The following is a 20,012-nucleotide window of genomic DNA, read 5'->3' as shown; positions in this document are numbered from 1 at the left end:
CCTTCCTTCCTTCCTTCCTTCCTTCCTTCCTTCCTTCCTTCCTTCCCAGCCCTCCCTCACTCAAATCAAAGTCAACCACAAGTCATGCCATCATTTCTCTGATGCCATGGTCCTCTTTGAAAATGAAGGACAAACACAAACTGTAATAGCATAGGTGAGAAAGTCTTTCCTTCCTTCCTTCTTTTTTTGCTTTTTGGAGGAGAGAAAGCAGGGCAATTGGCATTAAGTGACTTGCCCAAGGTCACATGGCTAGTAAGTGTTAAATGTCTGAGGTCGCATTTGAATTCGGGGCCTCCTTACTCCTGGGCCTGTGCTCTATTAACGGCACCATCTAGCCACCCCTTTATTTCTATTAGTAATTCTTAATAGCAGTAGTATTGTATTAATAATAATAATACCACTTTTACCATTAGTAATAATGATCATTATTTCTATATTAATGACATTATTGAATCAACTGATGACAGGAAGCTGAGAGACCAGGGTAATGTATTAGATGATACAATACAGATTTCAAAAAATCTCAGCAGGCCGAATGGACTGAAACTAACAAAATGAAATTTTAATAGGGGCAAAATGAAGTCCTGTATTTGTGTTAAAAGGAAATAAATTGTATAGGTAAAAAATAGATTTTGGAGAGTTTAATGATCTGCAAACTAAAGAAAAGTCAATATTGTGATGTGGTAGCAAAAAATGTAATGAGATGTTGGGCCTCATTAATTGAAGTATAGTGTTTGGCACAAGAGACATAATAATCCTGCTATACCTGCCCCTGATCAAACCACATCCACAGCCATATGCTCAGTTTTAGGTGCATATTTTTTAGGTTACTGAAAAGCGAATGTTTAGAGAAAGGTGATCTGAATGATGGAATGTGGACACCATATCCTTTAAGTATTGGTAAATCTAGGGGATATTTGCCTGAAGACAAAAACACGTAGAGGAATTACTGTCTTCAAACACTGGAAGGGCTGTTTTAGAGGGGGGATTAAACTTTCTTTGCATTTCTCAGAGAGTATAACTATAATAAAGAATTGGAAAATGACAGGAATGCAGATTTTGGCATGACAGTAGGGGAAGGAAAATAAACACAATTTCCTAACCATTGAGTCAACCCAGTCAGAAAGACCTAAGTTCAGATTTGATGTTAGACACTTACTAGCTGTGTGATGCTAGGCAAAGGTCACTTAACTTATGTTTGCCTCAGTTTCCTCATCTATAAAATGAGGAATCTAATAGCACCTACCTCACAGAGTTTTTGTGAAGATCAAATGAGATAATAATAGTATAGCACTTAGCCCAGTAATACTATATAATGGTTAGTGATTATTATTGTTAGCCATTATGAAAATATATTTTTTCCATAGATAATGAGTTTCCTGTCACAGGAGGTCTGAAAAAATATTAGGTGACTATGTATCAGGGATGCTGTAGAAGCTAGATATTGAACCATATAATTTCTCCAACCATATAGTCTTTTCCAGATATGGTATTTCTGTGATTTTATGTTTGGACTACATTTTCATTGAGGTCAGGAATTGTTTCATTTTTGCCTTTGTATTCTTGGTACCTAGAATGCTGCTCGACACATTATGAGTGCTTAATGATTATTGATGGATTGATTGTTGCTGGATGATTGCATAGAAATTGTTAGAATCATCTTGACTTTGATTGGGGTAGGAATCACAATCATTAAGTCTCTTACCTTCTATGGGTGCTTCTTAATGTCACCCTGTCACCCGCATATGCAATGCCTGGATATATAGCTCCGCTGTTAATGCATTATAATTACAGATGTAATCAAAAAGTGAAGTTTGATTTTTAGCTAAATGACACCTTTAATCACTCCTGCCTGAGCCATAACTCCAATTAAAAGAATCTTCAGAAAATCATGCCTAATAGCATCATTTATGAGAATACTAAACAAGGCCTTTTATTCCAGCATCATCTACCTTTGATCCTTTTTCCCTTGAGGGGTATGCCCTTGCTATGCTATTCCAAAGCATTAACTTCTGCAAGGAGAACATCAAGGGGTCAGTCAATAATCAATGACCAACATGCTTTCTTCTTTGATGTCTTACCAGATGCTAAGCTTGTAGGATCATAGAGCATAATGTCATAGATACAGGATTGAAAAGGACCTTAAAGATCATTTAGTCCAATCCACTCCTTTTGCAGTTGAGGAAACTGAGGCCCAGGACGTTTAGAAATGTTAAAATCACACAAGTAGGAATAAGCAGAACTTGCATATTATATTATATTTCAATGGGTCCAAATATCTGTGATTTTGGTGGTGTTCCTTTCACCAAAACAGAGAACAATCTCTAAATGGTATTTTAAAGGTAAGTTCTTGCATCGTTAAGGTTAGAAAAAAAAATAATTAGGTATCTGACCTTTGGTGATTGACCTTTCCATGTGGCTGTACTTCTTTGGACTTGGTCATCATTCCACTGGAGGAATCCCTCCTTCTTTCCCACCTTCAGCTTCCTTTTGTACTGTCTTTCCACATTAGATTGTAAATGCCCTGAGGGCAAAGACTTTCTTTTATGTACTTGTATTCCTCACACTTAGCACCATGTCTGGTACATAGTAGGTGGTTAATATTTGTTGCCTGGCTTAGCAAGGTTAGCCTTGAAAAACCGATATAGGGTCCGTCTGAGTCAGCAGTCAAATCTTTTTCCAGTGTGTTAGGCCCTGTCAAAGTTCAGGCCCTGTTATCACAGTCTGAGGATCCAGGATTAATGCCATCCCTCACACCACACTCTCCCTTTAGGGTAGGATTTTATTAGGGAAGAAATTATCCACAGTTCTAAAAGGTTCCAAAAGTAAACCTATCCCTTGGGACTTGGGCAATAATATCTTTCTCAATCAATCAAGAATCAGTCATTGAGGACCTTATATGTTCTAGGCACTCCCTTTGGGTAGGAGAAGTAGTGTGAGGAAGATAGGGGAAGAATACAAAAGAACCTTGGATTTGGTTCTTGTTTTTGAGGAGTTTAAGTGGAGAGACAAGTTATGGGGGGAAATAGTGACCAGGACCAAAGTATCTGCAACTCCCTTTTGGCAAAAAAAAAAAAAAAAAATTAGTACATGCCTACTATGTACATGATATGGATGAGATACAGAAGTAAAAAATGAAACAGCCCCTTGTCCTCACACCTCCCGCATTTGTAAAATCACAGATTTGCATTAGACAGAACCTTAGAAACCATAGGATAAATAAATATTCAATCCATTAAACAGAGATTTATTAAAATTATAAATAGTCTCTGCTCTCAAGGAACTTATGTTTTGAGGTTAAGTAAAATACCACATAAAATGCTCAGTTATGAAGGAAAGACAATCCTATAAGAAGTCAAGACCTACTGTTGTTTGCCTGAAAAGCACAAAGAATGTCTCAAATGAGGATTGGAAAAGGGTCCCATTGCTCCAATGGAGAAGTCCTTAAAAATGTTTACCACTCTGCCAATACAACAACAACAAACTAAACAACCTTGGATTTTGAGTATGTAAATGTAGAAATCCATCCGGACCATTCATCAGGGAACTGCCAAGATATTTTGAGAGATTCTGAAGTCATTCATATTATTTTCATTTCAGTGAAAGGAATTGGGGGTTCACTTGTTAATCTAATGAATTCTGCCTAATAAACTTGATAAAATTATAGAATGTAGGCCCTAGTTTAAAGATATCTGAGCAGTGCCTCCATATGGAGGTAGGTATGTCCTTTGGCACTTTCCTTAGAGGACAACTCAGAAGTAGTTCATGGACTATGTTCTGTGAGGACAACAGTAGGGATTGAATTCCATAGCTAGAATGATACCAGAGTCTAGTTTTCTGACTAGAACAAGAAAATTCCTTTTCAGCACCTCATGGATCACTCAAAGTTCAAAAGTTCCCGAGTTTGATAATTTGGTTATTGGAACTTCTAGAGAGAGAAAGAACTATTTCTCCTTGTCAGGAGAGGAGGAACACTCATAGAGGTCCAGCATAGCATCTTCATAGGTTGTGTGTTGTGGTTGTGGTTTGTCTTTCATTCTCAGAGAGAACCATGATAGCAGGAAAATGATGAAGTCACTTATATTGAATTGGATTGAATGAGGGAGGGCTTTGCAAAGTCAGCAGCCTCACTTTCTCCTCCAGAGTTTAGTGGCCAGATATAGATCAGGAGGACTTGAGATGACCTAGGATGCTGTGGGAGACCTTGATCTTAGCTAAGGTCTTTCCTGAGTTCTCACTTTGAATGAGGCAACACCCATTCAGTGAATAGGCCTGTTGAAGAAATGAGTCAAGAGACAGCCCCTTTAATAAAAAAAAAAAATCAAACTGGGCAGGGAAGACCCTCAGAGTTGCTGACCAAAAGAGAAACAATTACTATTTACGTTCACTCTGAGCCAGGAGGGACCAAAAAGTAGCATCTTACTCAGAGAACAAAGCTACTGAATCATTTGGATTATATGAGATGAGGATTGCTTGCTCATAATTTCCCAAAGTTTGTTTACCTTCCATTTGGATTCTAAAGCATAGTGTATCACTATCAGTATTGGAAGCACTATGTATGTTGTACTCTCTGGAAAAGAGGGACTCATCAGAATAGTTAAGGGTTGTTCTGACAGTAGCTTCAAGTTTAGTTCTTTTTCAGGAAAGTAGATCAACTATTTGAAATACTTATATGATTTCTGTGTCTGTTTAGGGGCTCCTGAGGATCCTTTGTGTCCTCTTGTTTTCTGCTAGGTGGAATAAATATTGTTCTATCCTTGTTTTACCCTTGCTACCTTGAGTGCTTATACATGAGCTGGGGATCTGGGTGTTACCTACATTTGGGAAGACCAGAGAGAAGTTATACCTTTAGATATTAGAAGATGTTCCTGGACTAATCATGGTAGGGGCAATGGGCCGAAGGGCAATAACGACCCTTTTAGGGTTAATCTGGGATTTGACCTAGTATGTATGAGGATTTGAGGGAAATCTAGTCCACATGCTGTATCAGGAAGACTTTCTTTTCTTATTAGAGCACTATAGTCTCTTGATAAATCTGAGAAGAAAGTACAATGGTCTATTGCTCCTTCCACCTCCCCCTTCCTCTTTCTCTCCTCCACTCCACCCTTAGAGGCACTGTCCAGAGACACCTGCTGCCCTTATTCTTCACCTGCCTCCCTAGAGTTTCATTAGGATTTGCCTTCCCCACTGTCATTCTCCCAGGGGCCCTAGAATGCCTCATCACCCCCTCAAGGCTCTGCTTTTAGATTTGCAGTTTGCTAGCTAGTGGAGTGCCTCTTGTCTTCTCCCTTGACATTTAAGTCCCATTCCCATTCCCTCTGAGTTCACCTAGAGTTGCTGAGTGCTTTCAGAACAAAAACAAGAAGCATTTATCTTGGTATCTAGCTGCTTCTGACTGGTGATTGAGCCTCTTAGTCCAGATTCCCAATTCATTAGTGACCTACCATACTCCGGAGACAATGATGGAAAAAAAACCTTCTGTGAAGCTGGTTTAAGAGTCCCTGTTCTATGACAAGATACTTCACCACTGAGCCTCAACTTCCTGATGAGTAACGAGGCACAGATTTTATAACGAAATTAGGATATTAGCTTTAAGCTAATGGAATGGTTGGTAGAGAATTTCAGATATCATTGATCAGGTAAGAAAAATTTTGTTGGAGAGATGATGAAAGAGGGCTTAGAGAATCATAGGATGTTAGAGACCATCTAGTTCAACACCCTTCATTTTATGGATGAAGAACACAAGGCTCAGATAAGTAAAATGACTTGTCCAGGGTCCTACGGCTAGCTAATCAGTGATGGAGCTGAGTCTCCCAGTCAGATCACCTTATTAACCTGATTTGTAAGGTTGGACCTACAAAGAGGAGATTTAATCAATAAGCAAGAATTTATTATTTGCCTACTAAGTGCCAGAACTGTGATGGGCTCTGGAGAAACAAAGACCAAAAAATGAAACTGTTCTTGCTCTTAAGGACCTTATAACACTGTTGGAGGAAACAATATGTACATATATGTGTAGACAAAATATATGCAAAATAAGTGCAATGTAATTTGTGCGGGAAGAAGGCATTAACAACTGGGGTGGTCAGAAAATCTCACATAGGAGGGGACATCTGAGATGATCTTTAAAAGAAGGTGAGATGCTAAAAGGCAGAGAAAAAGAGGAAGAATGTTTCTGACATCTATACCGAACAGTGGCTGCAAAATCTCATTATTTTAATGATTTGTCTAGTCCATGAACAGACATAGAATAAAAAATAAAACTGAAAAAGCAATGACTGAGGATGTTTGATAGAGCATACCCAATAATTCCACCAGAACATAGCTAAGTTGGGCATGAGTGAGCTGTAACATATCACAAACAATGGATTACAAAAGAGGATCAGTGTGAAGGATATCATAAAATGATATATGTGTGGGGGGGGGTGTATAAGGTCACACTTCAAGAGTAAAAACGGGAAGTAGATAGCCCAGACTAATGATGTCAGATGAATTTGACAAAGCCCCATAGAATGTTGGATAAACCCTCAGTGATGAACTTTTGTGAGACATAGAGAAGTCTCATACAGGTGAAGAAGGGATGTGTCAAATGAATATTCGGATCAATTGGTATATTGGGATATGTACATTTTATTGGTGGTTAAGGGGATGGGAATGAAACGATTAACTATTCTTCATCAATTATCTATTCACTTCCCAACTAGCTCACCAATACCCAAATCACTTATCTCCATGTTCCCTGTTTTCCTTTCCTCTTGCAAAGATCTAAATAAATTGTGAGATGTCCAAAGGCAGGGAGTAAGAGGAGGAATAAAATGCTTAGATAATCCAGAGGCAGGTTAATTAAGTCAAGAGTTTTTTTAGGAGTTATTTGTACCTTCTCCATTTCTCTCAAAGAATTGACTTGAAGAGCATTTACTATGTGGAGCTGGTCTCCAGGTACTTTTACCAAGATTTACTCAGCGGGAAGATGCTTTTCAATTAATTGTGATAAGCATATAATGTCTAGTTCTGAATCTCTGGAAGGTTTTAAAGAAAGAATGGGTAATCACTTGTCAGTGATATTGTCAAGGAAATCCTTGCTTCAAGTATGGGTAGAAATAAGAGAACTTTGAGATCCCTTTCAGATTTGAGACTGTAAGGTACAAGATAGTGGTTGAAGGCATACTGCTAGCTTAGCCTGTTTAGTGGGGGTTAGAGGGCAGTATTTTGGAGTCTTGAGTCTTCTACTGCAAATATTCCATTTTCCCCTGAAATCCTGTGCTAATTCTAATACTGTTTCCCTTGTTCTACCTATTCCTCTCCCTGCCACACCTCCCCACCCCAGTCCAATGAAATTCAACAAGAATTAGTCAAATGCTTATTAAGCACTGGAAACTGTACTAGGTTCTAGGAATTCAAAGATAAAAAATATAAATGTTTCTTCCACCGATTAACTTACATGCTTATGTAACAAGACATACAAGTTAAGTAAATTAAATATACAAAATAAATAACACTATAATTATTTTGGGGAGGGAGAAGAGGGAATGCAGGAAAGGTCTTTTCTAGAAGGTGGCATTTGAGCTGACACAAGGGGTCCTGAGAAGCAGTGGTTTGGAGGGAGGGCACTCCAAAAATGAGGGATAGAGGCAGGAATTGGAATGTTATGCATAAACCATGCACAAAGTAAACTAGTTTGGCTACAACTTTAAGTGCTTCAAGGGACTCACTTAAGACCAGTCTGGAAAGATTAGTTGAAGCCAGAATATGAAGGGCTCCAAATGCCAAATGCAGGGTTTGTATTGTTTTAAGCAGAGAAGTAACACTATCAGTTCTGTGCTTTGGGATCATTGATTTTGCAGCTTTGGAAATTTCCTTAGAAGAAAAATGGTTTATAGGCTAGATGATACATCATGTTGTAATATGATGAGGAGGAATGTCTTAATTGGCAGCACTTTACCTTTGTAAAAGAGATATTTTAAAAAATAACCAAATGTCATAAGCTTATTCATTTTTAAAAATTACTGATATCATCATTGTATTCAACCTGGAAATACTGTATCTTGTTATCCTCACATCCCACTGTTCTTGACCTAATAATTGGCATAGATAACTATGTGGTACCATGATCCCCTGGTGCTGAAGAAGCTGGGTTAGCCTGTTGCCTGCCTCAGGGCTCACCCTCAGCTGGAACAGTCACAGAGCCCACCTGCTGTTGGGGGTAGGCTGGCCAGAAATGCTGATGCAGCATATTGCATGAACAGGTGGCCCCAGCAGCCATTGGGAAACCTCCAGAAAAGATATTCAAAAACAACAGGGTGGGCTTAAAGGAACCTAAAAGATGCAGCTTCAGTGTGTTGGTTTCATTCAGAAGAGAAGATTCAGAGAAGGCCCTGGGAGTTCAAAGGTTTGAGCTTCATGAATCCTGATTGTTCTAGAGGGCACTAGTAGTTTTATTCAGACCTGAGATGATGAGATACCATTCAGATGGACAATTTCCACAAAGCAGGTCATGTATTTTCCATGTTATCAGTCACCTAAGGAGGTCAGAATTCTTCCTGAAACCTCTACCCTGCCTTTAATAATTCCAACTAGAAGTTCAAGTTCAAGCTATTTTTACAACTCATTAAGTAAAAAGCCCAGTGGCTCTCTAGGTCAAGGATTCTTAACTTGGTATGTATGAACTTAGTTTAAAAATATTTTGATAACTGTATTTCAATTTAATTGGCTTCCTTTGAAATCCTATACATTTTATGTATCTGAACCTTTTTTTTCCTAAGAAGGTTCGGTGAAGCTCTACTTCTATAAGCCAAAGATTAAGAAACCCATGATCATGTACACTTCCTGATTGAATAGGGCCTGTTTATTTGACTTTCTGACTGTATCCCTATTTTTATGTGTCTGTCTCTATCTCACATATTGGGTCACCTCATAATTGCCTTTTTCCTATGCATTAATATTAATACCAACTGGTACTAAAGAGAGGAAAAACTAACAAATCTGTTTCTAGAAGAAACTCACTTCAATTGTACAAATACTTTTGAGTACCTATTATTTTCCAGGCAGTGTGTGGAGAAAGACTGATGATGGGGATGTTCCTGCCTTCAAGTGCCTATGGAAAATTCATTTTAGGAACCTGCATCTTTTCCTAGGATGTCGTGGGTAAAGTAACCACCTAGTATTCGGGAATCAGGCTCTGATTTGGGGGGCACATCGATAGACAACCAGACATACTGAGCATCCATATGCTTTGCTGTGGTCAAAGACTTAGGTTAAGAGTCTGGCATTCTTAGCTCTAATTCTGATACATAGCTGAAGAAGTGGTATGCCTAACTTTGAGCAGGACACTGATTCTCTTGATATGGAAGTTGCCTTTTCTATAAAATAAGGATAATGATACCTTCCCTATTTACTTCACAAGATTTTTATGAGGAGAAAAAGGAATGTCTTGAGTGAGGTACAATGAGAAGGAGGCCAGTGTCACTGGATCAATATGTACATAGCTGAGCTTTTGGAAGTCCATTTTGTCAGTTGAGTGAATGACCCTATGATCTTGTTCTGTCCCTGAAGGTTAAATCAAATGGGTGCCATAAGCAATCTGTGTCTCAATGACCATATGTCAAATGAGGGAGTCTTAAAACTTGCCCCTTTTCAACGGACTTGATAGATGTGAATATGATTTGAAAAGTTCAAAGCACAATCCAAATTTAAATGAATTGTTATTCTCACCTTTGCTTTCCAGATGCAAAGATGACTCCAACTCCCAAATCTTTTGATTCTAAACTTAGATTTGTGAACATTTGCCTTATTTTGCTCAGCCTCAGGCCCATCATTTCATTTTCCCACAATCCCCATGCCATGAGCCATGCCTGTACGTGTCCCTCCCGCCTCCTTTCTAACTCTATAAAATCAACACTACTACTTCTGGAATGGACATGACCATCCTTTTTGTTTCCAATTACCATTCCCTCTGTCTTCCCTCTTCAAAATACTCTCCCTGGCCACCACTCCACTCTGTGTTTTCTTTCTCTGTTAGAATTTATGTTCCATGGGCAGAGGTCATCTTGCTTGCTTCTATTTGTGTCCCTGTTAGTATAGAACCTGCCATATAGGAAACAGTTAATAATGCATTCATCCATTCAATTATTTATAACAGATTTGAATTAGTTCAGTTAATAGATCAGTAGCTCAATTGAGGATTCAGAAAGGTAATATAAGGGGTGGCTAGGTGACACAGTGAATAGAGCACCAGCCCTGGAGTCAGGAGGACCTGAGTTCAAATTTGGCCTCAGACACTTAACACTTACTAGACACTTACTAGCTGTGTGACCTTGGGCGAGTCACTTAACCCCAAATGCCCTGCCTTCCTCTCTCCAAAAAAAGGAAAAAAAAGTAATATAATCATGTAGAAATTGTGTGTGGTTTGTCCTTCATTCTGAAAGAGGACCATAACATTGGAAAGACGATATGACTTGCAATTGGATTGGATTCTTGAGGTAGGGCTGTGCAAAGTCACTGACCTCACTTTCTGCTCCAGAGTCATCTGGGTCTAGTGGCCAGATATAGATCAGGAGACTGGAGATGGCCCAGGATTCAGTGAGAGACTTTGATCTTTTTAAACTAAGGTCTTGTTCTCACCAATTTGAATAAGGCAACACCCATTCGATGAATAGGCCCACTTAAGAAGTGAGTCAAAAGATGGCTCCTATAAAAAAAAGTCCCAACTGTAAGGGGAAGACCCTCAGGCTTGCTGTCCAAAAGAGAAACAGTTGCTATTTACATTCATTCTGAGTCAGGAGAGCCCAAAATATAAGCATTAGGTCGAGCTGAGGCAGGGAGCAATTATTGTCAAATCAGTACTCCCTCACTCAAATCGAATTCAGTTGCAAATCATGACATCATCTTCCTGATGTCATGGTCCTCTTCAAGAACTATGGACAAATCACAACCTGTGACTAGTCTAATTTTCCCCAATGGGCCCCAGCTGACCAATTCCAGTTAGGCAACTCAGAACTTAGTGGCTCTCACAGGAGCAGATAGGTGGTGCAGGGGACAGAGCAGTGACCTGGGGGTCAGGAGGACCTGAATTGAAATCCAGCTTCAGACACTTACTATGTGACCCTGGACAAGTCACTTAATCCCCATTGCCTCCAAAAAAAGAAAGAAAGGAAGGAAAAAGAAAGAAAGAAAAAAGAAAGAAAAAAGAAAGAAAGAAAAAGAAATAGCTCCTCATCTGGAAAGATTTGGGGAAGGGAAAAGGGGGAAAAGTATATAACTTGTTTTTGAATACATATTTTAATGCTTCCTTTTGTTTTTTACCACAATACATATATTTTCCAATTTGTACCTTCTTTCTTATAACAACAGATTAAAAACAATAACAACAACAGTTCTGCAAGGCTAACCAACACATTGAAAAAGTCAAATGATACCCATAGTGATGCACAGTCATAGTCCCTTGCCTCTGGAAAGAGAGTGGGATGCATTCTAATTTCTTTTCTGGGTGGTCAACCCTGGTCATTATAATAATACAAGATTCAATATTGATGGTTGGTTTCAGCTATCGATAACTGATAACGTTTTCCTCATCCTTATTTCACTTTTCATTATTAGTTCATGTGTTTTCCCATGCTTTTATGCATTCTTCATATTTATCACTTCTTACTATATAGTAATATTTTGTTATATTTATGCAGTACAGTTAATTGAGCCATTCCCCAGATAATGGACACCTACTTCATTTCTATTTCTTTGCTACTAGCAGAAGTGTTACTATAAATTTTTTGTTGTGTATTGGACCTTTTTTTCTACCTTTGACTGCCTTGAGGTATATGAACAGCAATGGATTCTCTGGGTCAAAGGGTGGAACTATTTTATACATATTCTTTGCTTAATTCCAAATAAAAGCATCAGTTCTCATCATAAAGAAAAGTCAGAGTATTTGAGGAGGAAAGATAGAATCTCCAGGCCTGAGAAAATTATCTTAGAGAGATACCTGCTTTTTAACATCTAGATGAACTGGTATAAATATTTAAAAAAATGTTTTTGAGGTGATCCCCACATGTAAAACCTTTTCTTTTGTAAAGCATGTTTGCAAATTTTCTTTGTCTTAAAATGAATTTTATATGTAATATTTTTTTGCCAAATAGGAGTCCAAATTTCACTAATGTCCTTGCAGGGGGTAAAAATCTCTCAGTGCCACCATTCATTCAGTCCATTAAGTCAAATTTGTTTCTAGACTCAAAGCATTAGAAGACTACTGCTGCTAATGTACTTATGTGTTAAATCCATTCCTTGTTGAAATTATGTTTGGAATAATAAGGCTATAACATTAATTCTTATGGAAATAGAATGTCTGGTGCCTATCCTTCCAGTACAGATAAAAAAAGGCTTAATGACTTGAGAGGCTTTAAATGTAAAACTTATTTCTGAGGAAAGTAAGAGGAAAATATAAGTAGGAAAACTCCTCTTAAAATGCATTTGCAAATAATAATTATTTCTCTTACATTTTGATTGGTTCAGCACAGAAAGTTTCTTAAGGGTCCAAGTTTTCAGAAAGTTTTTCATATTTTGTTCTTGTTATTTAGAAACTGGAAAATTTTATCATCTACTGATGGGAGAATTCTATTGATTTGCTCTAATTTAGGGGTTTAGAATTATCAGTTGTTATTCATTCATTTTTCAATTGTGTTTAATTCTTTGTGACCCCATTTGGGGTTTTCTTGGCAGAGATACTGGAGTGGTTTGCCATTTCCTTCTCCAGTTCATTTTACAGATGAGGAAACTGAGGCAAGCAGAGTTACTTGAATTGCCCAGGGTCACACATCTAGGAAATGTCAGGATAGATTTGAACCCATAAAGATGATTCTTCCTGATTCCCTGCCAGTGCTCTATCCACTATTCCAGCTAGAGTTCAAATCCCAGTTATATACCCTAATACCTGTGTGACCTTGGGCAAGTTTCTTTACCACTCTGGATCTCAGTTTCCACCTCTATAAAACAAAGGAACTGGTCTAGATGACCTCTAACTTCTCATCTGTAAATCCTGTGATTCTATGAGCTTTCCCAGTTATACAAGGCAAATAAAGGAAGGCATATAAAATAGGCTGGCCGTGATGGCAAAGCCTGTGGGGAGCATCATCAACATTGGCCCTTCCCCCATCTCCTTACCTTCCAAGCATAGACTGCTCAGTTCTATTCATGCCTATGAAGGTGACTTTGACTCCTATTTGATGGAGTAAATCTTATCCCTCTTGAAAGACACAGAAGAAATAAGATGTTGGAACGAGCAAGTGAACTAGCAAACCTCAGTAGATCTTTTAAGGCAGATTCCCCTCTTCCCCAAATTTGGGGTTCACATATTCTTGGGAAATGAAGAAGTGTAGCCTTCATAATCCCAATTTTCCCTGGACTTCTGCCTGTCCCAGTTAAGCAGCAGCTATTTGCAGAGAAGTCATACAGTTAATGACTCCTATCTGTTGCCACTGTGCAACCTAGAGTCATAATTATCAGACGTGGTGTGGACTTTAGAGACCACTTAGCACCTCACTCCCATTTTATGGAGAAGGAAACTGAAGCCAAGAGCAGCAGAGCTGGGTTTAAAACCCACGTCCCCTTTTCAAGAATTTTTCACTAATCAAAAATGCCCTCACAACCTCGAAGAAATGCAAAACATTAGTGGCAAAAATGTAATCTCTGACTTCCAGTTCTTAAGTTAATTGTACTATTATTTCCACCAACACTATCAGTTACTAAGGTACCTGAATATTGAATTTGTGGAGGTTAGATTTGAAACAGCTCTCACATAGCATACACACACACACACACACACACACACAGTGTCATCTGATTTCTTGTAGCAATGAGGACACTCTTGTCATAGTCTGAGAAATGTTGGGTAAACTCCAAATCTGAGTCATACTTGGGTTTGTTTCAAAAAAAAAAAAAGAAAAAGGCCATAAGAAATCTTTTACCCTAGCAAAATAAAATTCCATAATTGTGTCACTATAAGTATCATTTTTCACCATTCCATTTATATTGAGTACACAATTTTCTTACTCTAATAGGAGCCCTGAGTGTTTATAACTCTATGAATGTTGAGATGAAAATAATTTCCAGAGTACCCTTTATTTGACTCTTTGCTGCTTTTTCTACCAGTCATCCCCGTTTGATCTGGGTCATTCCAAATACTTACGTCATGCATCATCCTTGATCCACAGAGCTGTGTTTATTGGCACAGTTATTTTTGAGTATGCCATTTGTTCTTACTAGTATTAAGTGGGTGGGGGCTATTTCTTACCACAGCTTTGTGTATCACCTAATACAATGCTCTAGAATCTGTAGGTGCTTAATAAATATTTGTTGAATTAGACTTTGGATATATGTATATTTATAGGCATAGACAATTTTGATTGAATTCATTTTTTTGTTTTTTTAAAGCATATTCCATAAAAATAATCATTTGATACTGCACTGGAAAGAGTAATGGATTTCAAATCATAAGACCTGGGTTAGAATTCTCACTTTGCCACTAATTACTTTTGTCAACTTGGTCACACCATTTAACTTCTTTGGAATTCAAAGTTCTCATCTGTAAAATCAAGTTGTTAAGTTAGATAGAGATATATAAGCACTCTTCCAGCTCTAAATGTATAGTTATATGATTATGTTTGCTTAAATTATGCCATGTGATCATGCTGAAACTTTCATCTTAAGCAGAAAAAGTCTTTGTGCAGAATTTCCTCTATGCATAAGAAAATTAGTTAGCTGCCTAGGCCGCCTAGGGGTGAGGATTCCCTGTTCTAGCATTGACTTACCTCAGCCCCTGAAGTTTCCATAGCACTGAGAGACTCCTTTGGGTTAACCTGGTAGTATAGTCTCTGAAAAGTTCCAGTTAAATATGTGAGCCCAGAAATAACACACTGATATATGCAAATGTTTTAGCTGACATTGTAGTTTATCACAGGGAGAACACAAAGTCTTGACGTAGAAAAGGTCTCAGAAAAGCTCTGGCCAATCCAAGAAGGGCAGGCCCTAAATGAAGCTCCATAGAAGAGATAACTGGGTTATCAAGGGGAAGCTTTCAAGGAGCTGGTGCCAAGAACAAACTTTGACTATTTCATAAGAATGCCTAGACTTCTTTCTGCATTGAGTAGTAGTATGTCCTCATGGATTCTCAACTATCCCAGGACATGGTTATATGTCTTACTACCTTAAGAATTTCCCTTCAAACTCTATTGGAATGTCCCCGTTTATCAAGTACTCCTTTAAATAGCTGTACATTTTAGCCAACATTTAAGTTCCTGATATGTAAAAAGCCCAATGTGAAGTTCTAAAGATGCAAATATGAAAGAGGATGTTGAGGAGGCTACAATTTACAAGTCATGTAAGTAAGTGACTATAATACAAATTAGGTAGAATATGTGCAGAGGAGAGAATGAAATGGGTATGAGAGAGAAAAAAAAAAAGATGACTTCTGTTTGAGAGGCTTCATGGAAAGCTCCACTGAGAAGATGACACTTAATTGTACCTTGAGAAAAGGGAAGGATTTCAATATCTGGAGACAGGCTGGACGGAGAGGACAAGTGTATAGTCTATTCCAGGAACAGGGAATGGTTTGGCCAGAGGAACAAACTCGAAAGTTCACAATTAGAGGACAATGGATAGGCCAATTTGAATGGGATATAAAGTATGTAAATGTGAGTATTACGAGGTAAGACTGGTAAAATAAGGTGGCAACAGATTGTAAATGGTCTCAAATACCAGACTAAAGAGTTTGTACTTTATTTAACAATGGGGATTCATTGAATGATTCTGAAGGGATAGATGAGATCAAGTGATATATTGGTAAAATTATACAGATAGCATAATGAAAGGATAGATTAAAGAGGGTAGATATTAGGAGGAAAGAAAATGAGATAATAGGCTTTTATAAAATTCTAGGAGAGAAGGTGCTAGTCCTGATTCTGACATCTATCAGAGGTGGTAACTCTGAGAGATGTTACTAAAGTTGAATTGAAGAGACTGGTTATAAGGGGTTAACAGAAGGTTGAAAGTCAAATATTGCTTTAATATTTTAACATGGGTGACTGGGGTGATACGGATACTGTTGTTGGAAATATCTGATTGTGGTATATAATGTGATTGGATACTATTGTGCTAGAAGAAATGGGAAAAATGGTTTTAAAGAGACGTGGAGGGACTTGTATGAAATAATGCAGAGTTAAGTGAGCAGAACCATTTATATGAGTAGAACAATTTATGTTTTGACATTAATATGATAATAATATAAGATTCTTAAAGACTTAAGAACTCTAACAACCAAATGATTTATTGATTCCAGGGGACTGATAAAGGAGAATGCTACACACTTGATGTCAAAAAGAAAATGATAGAGATATGTAGAATAAAGAATGCAATTTTGTATGTGACCAAGGTAAGGTTTTGCCTTGTTTATTGTGCTTATATGATACCTGTGTTGGGGGTGGGTGGTTGGGGGGCTATGTTACAAAGGTTGATTTCTTGTTAGGGAAGGGGGAGTGATATATTAAGAATACTAATGAGATAGAAGCAAAAGATATCAATTAAATCAGATAAAAATAAAATAATTAGCATAAAAAGTAAATCAAAGCACTAGGAAGAGAGGATTATAGATTTCTATCTATAGATAGTGATCTGATATCATTATTTACTCCCTATTCTGGTCTCCAAACTTTGAATTGAGGGGCATGTGCCTAGTACAGTTACTCTCTTTTCTCTTTCCACTGGGAAGGACATACTTTCAAGTCATGACCCTCAATTCCTCATCATCCCCTCCCTGCCCTCATTTCTCTGTATTTGTGTAGGTAAAGCAATGGCAACAACCCAGCCCCTTTCTAGACAGCAATCATGACTAACTTCCCTTCCTTTACCTATGCAAAACATCCTTGGAAAATCCATAACAAAAATTATTAATAAGTATCATACTCTCTCAATTCACTGTAGAATTCCTAAACTTGTTCTTCTCTAGTAAACTCCCATTTTCCATTCACTTTTCTCCTCTTGAATAATGCAAAGTTACTATCTCCCTGTATTATAAGTTTTCTTAGGGTCTACAGATCCTCAGTGTGTTATGGATAGATTTCAAAGGGTCTGTTAACTTGTTCAGTTATATGTTTTCCCTTTTTATCGTTTTGTTAGACTTATCCAAAACTTATAAAGGGATATTGAAGTCTCCTGTCACTATTTGTGTTACAGCCTGTGTCTTCTTGAAGCTCAGATGATGTTTCCTTTGTGAATTTGACTGTTGAAACATATAAGTTTATTACTGATGTTGATCTGTGGTCAGAGCTCCTTTTAGCATAATATAGTTTCCTTTGTCCTCCTTTTAATTTTTTGAATATTCATTTTGCTTTGTCTAAGGTTCATGATCTTGCATGGGGGAAAATTGTTATTATTTTCACTAATTTCTAACTGAAATTTAACATATGTTTAAGTCACTTAAAGACATTCTGAGAAGAGGCCCATAGGCTTAATTAGACTGCCAAAGGAGTCCATGACAAAAAAAATTAATAAACTATGGTCTTTTATAAGTCCCCCTCACAAATCATTTCTTGCACAGCTAGGAATATTCAGGATCCAACAGATTTTATCTAGCTTGTGAATCCAAACTACTTAAGTGGATATTACTAAGGTCACTTTAAAGAACAGAGATAAACTTTGCTTTGCTTTTTAAATTAAAAGAAATTAAAATTCTCAACTTAATAAACCTCCAAAATTTAAGCATTTTCAGATATATAAATGAGAAGAGAATTGAACATGAAGCTGTGAATCTCTAATAAGTATAACTTGCTTTTCTTTTAAAATATATAATCAGTTCAACCTGTAATTTTTAAAGCTGTTCTGCTTGTCTCTAATTTTTTTTCTGTCCCTAATCTCTTTTATGTATTTTAAAATTGTTTTGCTGTACTCTATTCTTTCTAGGTGAAGGCAGTGGGGTTGGAAGAATGGAGTTGGAAGTTGGAGCCGACATTCTCCAGAGTTCAAAGTCAACAACCAGTTGCAGATTCCATTGACAGTCTTATCAGGTTGCTGAATAGGAGGTGATTGCAGTCCTCTGGGCACTTGCCTTTAATACCTCTCAGTCCTTTATCTCTAGACCTGACATCCATCAGTCTACAAGTCACTCTCCCAAATTGAAAAGTCATTCTGACTACTGTAGCTGTCTCAAAGACCTTTAGCCACATATTTTACATCTCCTGTGCATGGAGTTGCCACCATAGCAGAAATGGTGACCTTTGTTGGCAGCATTGGTGGCCTTCCCCTTATGCCTTTTCTCCAGCATTTCACTTTCTAAATACCCTGTATCTCTATGCACATTTCCAGTTGTTCTCCAGAGTATCTCCTGTTAGTCGGGCCCTGCATTACATAGGTATATATTTTAATTTCCCACTTGTGCTATAAATTCCATGAGGCTACATACTGTAGCTTAAATAAATTTAGTATTGCCCTTAGTACTTAGCATAGTGCTCTACACACAGTATGTCCTTAATAAATAATCGTTGAGAGACAAATGACTTAATTAGTTATTGTCTCTGGTAAAGACTTGTTCTCATAATTAACTGTAGCTTTTCTCCTAAAGTTGGACAAATTTTGTCATCCTGTCCCAAAGGCAGAAGTGATTTGCATGTTCTTTCATCTGCTTCCAGATGTAATGGCTCCAGTAAATATAAATTTCTTAAGGACAGTGACTTTTTCATTTCTTTCTTTGTATCCTAAGGGCCTTACACACAGTAGGTGCTTAATAAACCCTTGTTGAATGGAATCCAACCAAAACATATAACTGAATAAGTTTCTTTTTTTTCTTGGAGAAGTTAGGACAGAGGACATTTTTCTCCTCTCTCAGTGTCTCTGCTGAGTATTAAAAAATCATCTGCATTCCATTTCTTCCCTCTTTTACCATTCTGCCCTTAGATCTAATATATGCCAGGAGGAAGACACACAGTTGTACTGTGCCTCCTAATTGGATTAGATGATACTTTTTTGGGCATCTTTTATCATTCAGGGTCAGAGTGGAAAAGACCTTTTCTTTCGCTTTCAGAAAAGATACCCCATGTGTTACTGGAAGATGGATAAAGGTCAAGATTCAAGAGAACAAAACCAAAGCTATATATGAGAGAACTTCCATTTGCTGATTCTCGAATTTTATTTTTTCTGGCCTGTCTTAGCAAAGATAATTTTCTTCTAGAACTGAAACTTCCAAAAGAATATCACCAACTGTTACCACAGTCTAGTACTTAGCCCTGCTAAGCAAACTGAGACCTGCAAAATATACTTAATTCAAATAATTATCTAGATGTTCTTGCATATTAAAGTCATATAGCAAATATATATTAAGTATTTACTGTGTGCTGGCCACTATGTTCTGCATGTTAGAGATACAAAGCATGGATAAGTTGCTTCTCTCATGAAAGTCATAGTCTAGTATCCTTTGTGTCTTCTGGCCTTGTTTTTTGGTTTCTCTACTAAATAAATTACGTCTCATCTGTGTAGGAAGAAGGAATTAAACTGTCAGGGAAGTCAAAAGAAACTTCTAAGGAGCAGAAGCAATGTAAAATGAAGTGGATATATTTAATCAGATTAGGATCTCTTGGTTGTGGAGCTAGGATGAAAGAGTAAGGCAGGAAGTCACCTGAACTCTGCCAAATTCAGCTCCAAACAACTATAAAATTATACCTTAAAATGAATTCTGCAGAGGCAGAGCAAACAAAAGGATAAGGTGCAATGATTTTCCAACCCAAGACAACTTAGAAGGTCAGCAGGAAAGATCTGTTTCATTGAGGTAAAGGGGGAGTATAGTCCAGCGGAGGCAGTGTTTAGGCTACCCAGTTGCCAGGTCCCAATCCCCAGGACAGGTGTAGCCCAGTGGAGAAGGCCCCTGGCCTCCAACACGGACCAACAGAGGGAACCTGTGACTCCAGGACTCCATAGCAGGCCTCCAGCCCACTCTGATATCCTATAACCAGAACATAAAATAGAAATTGAAAACATCC

The 20,012-nt window shown here is 37.7% G+C and overlaps 1 long non-coding RNA gene across 2 annotated transcripts in view; it reads left to right on the top strand.

The window, feature by feature from the left end:
• LOC138172545 (uncharacterized) overlaps positions 1-19,352 on the top strand; it is a 21,972-nt gene extending 2,620 nt beyond the window's left edge. Inside the window, exons 2-4 of one of the 2 annotated variants that reach the window (XR_011171148.1) lie at positions 16,325-16,417; positions 17,944-18,062; positions 19,061-19,352. This is a non-coding gene — a long non-coding RNA (uncharacterized lncRNA). The other variant, XR_011171147.1, reaches the window with a different exon arrangement.
• The last annotated feature ends 660 nt before the right edge of the window (positions 19,353-20,012 follow it).

This window comes from Petaurus breviceps, unplaced genomic scaffold (assembly GCF_028583685.1).
Source record: "Petaurus breviceps papuanus isolate PSGF00001 unplaced genomic scaffold, PetGlider_PUasm1.0 551, whole genome shotgun sequence".
NCBI classification, from domain to species: domain Eukaryota; kingdom Metazoa; phylum Chordata; class Mammalia; order Diprotodontia; family Petauridae; genus Petaurus; species Petaurus breviceps.
Note: the sequence above shows the minus strand (reverse complement) of the source record. Positions and strands in the feature narration are given on the sequence as shown.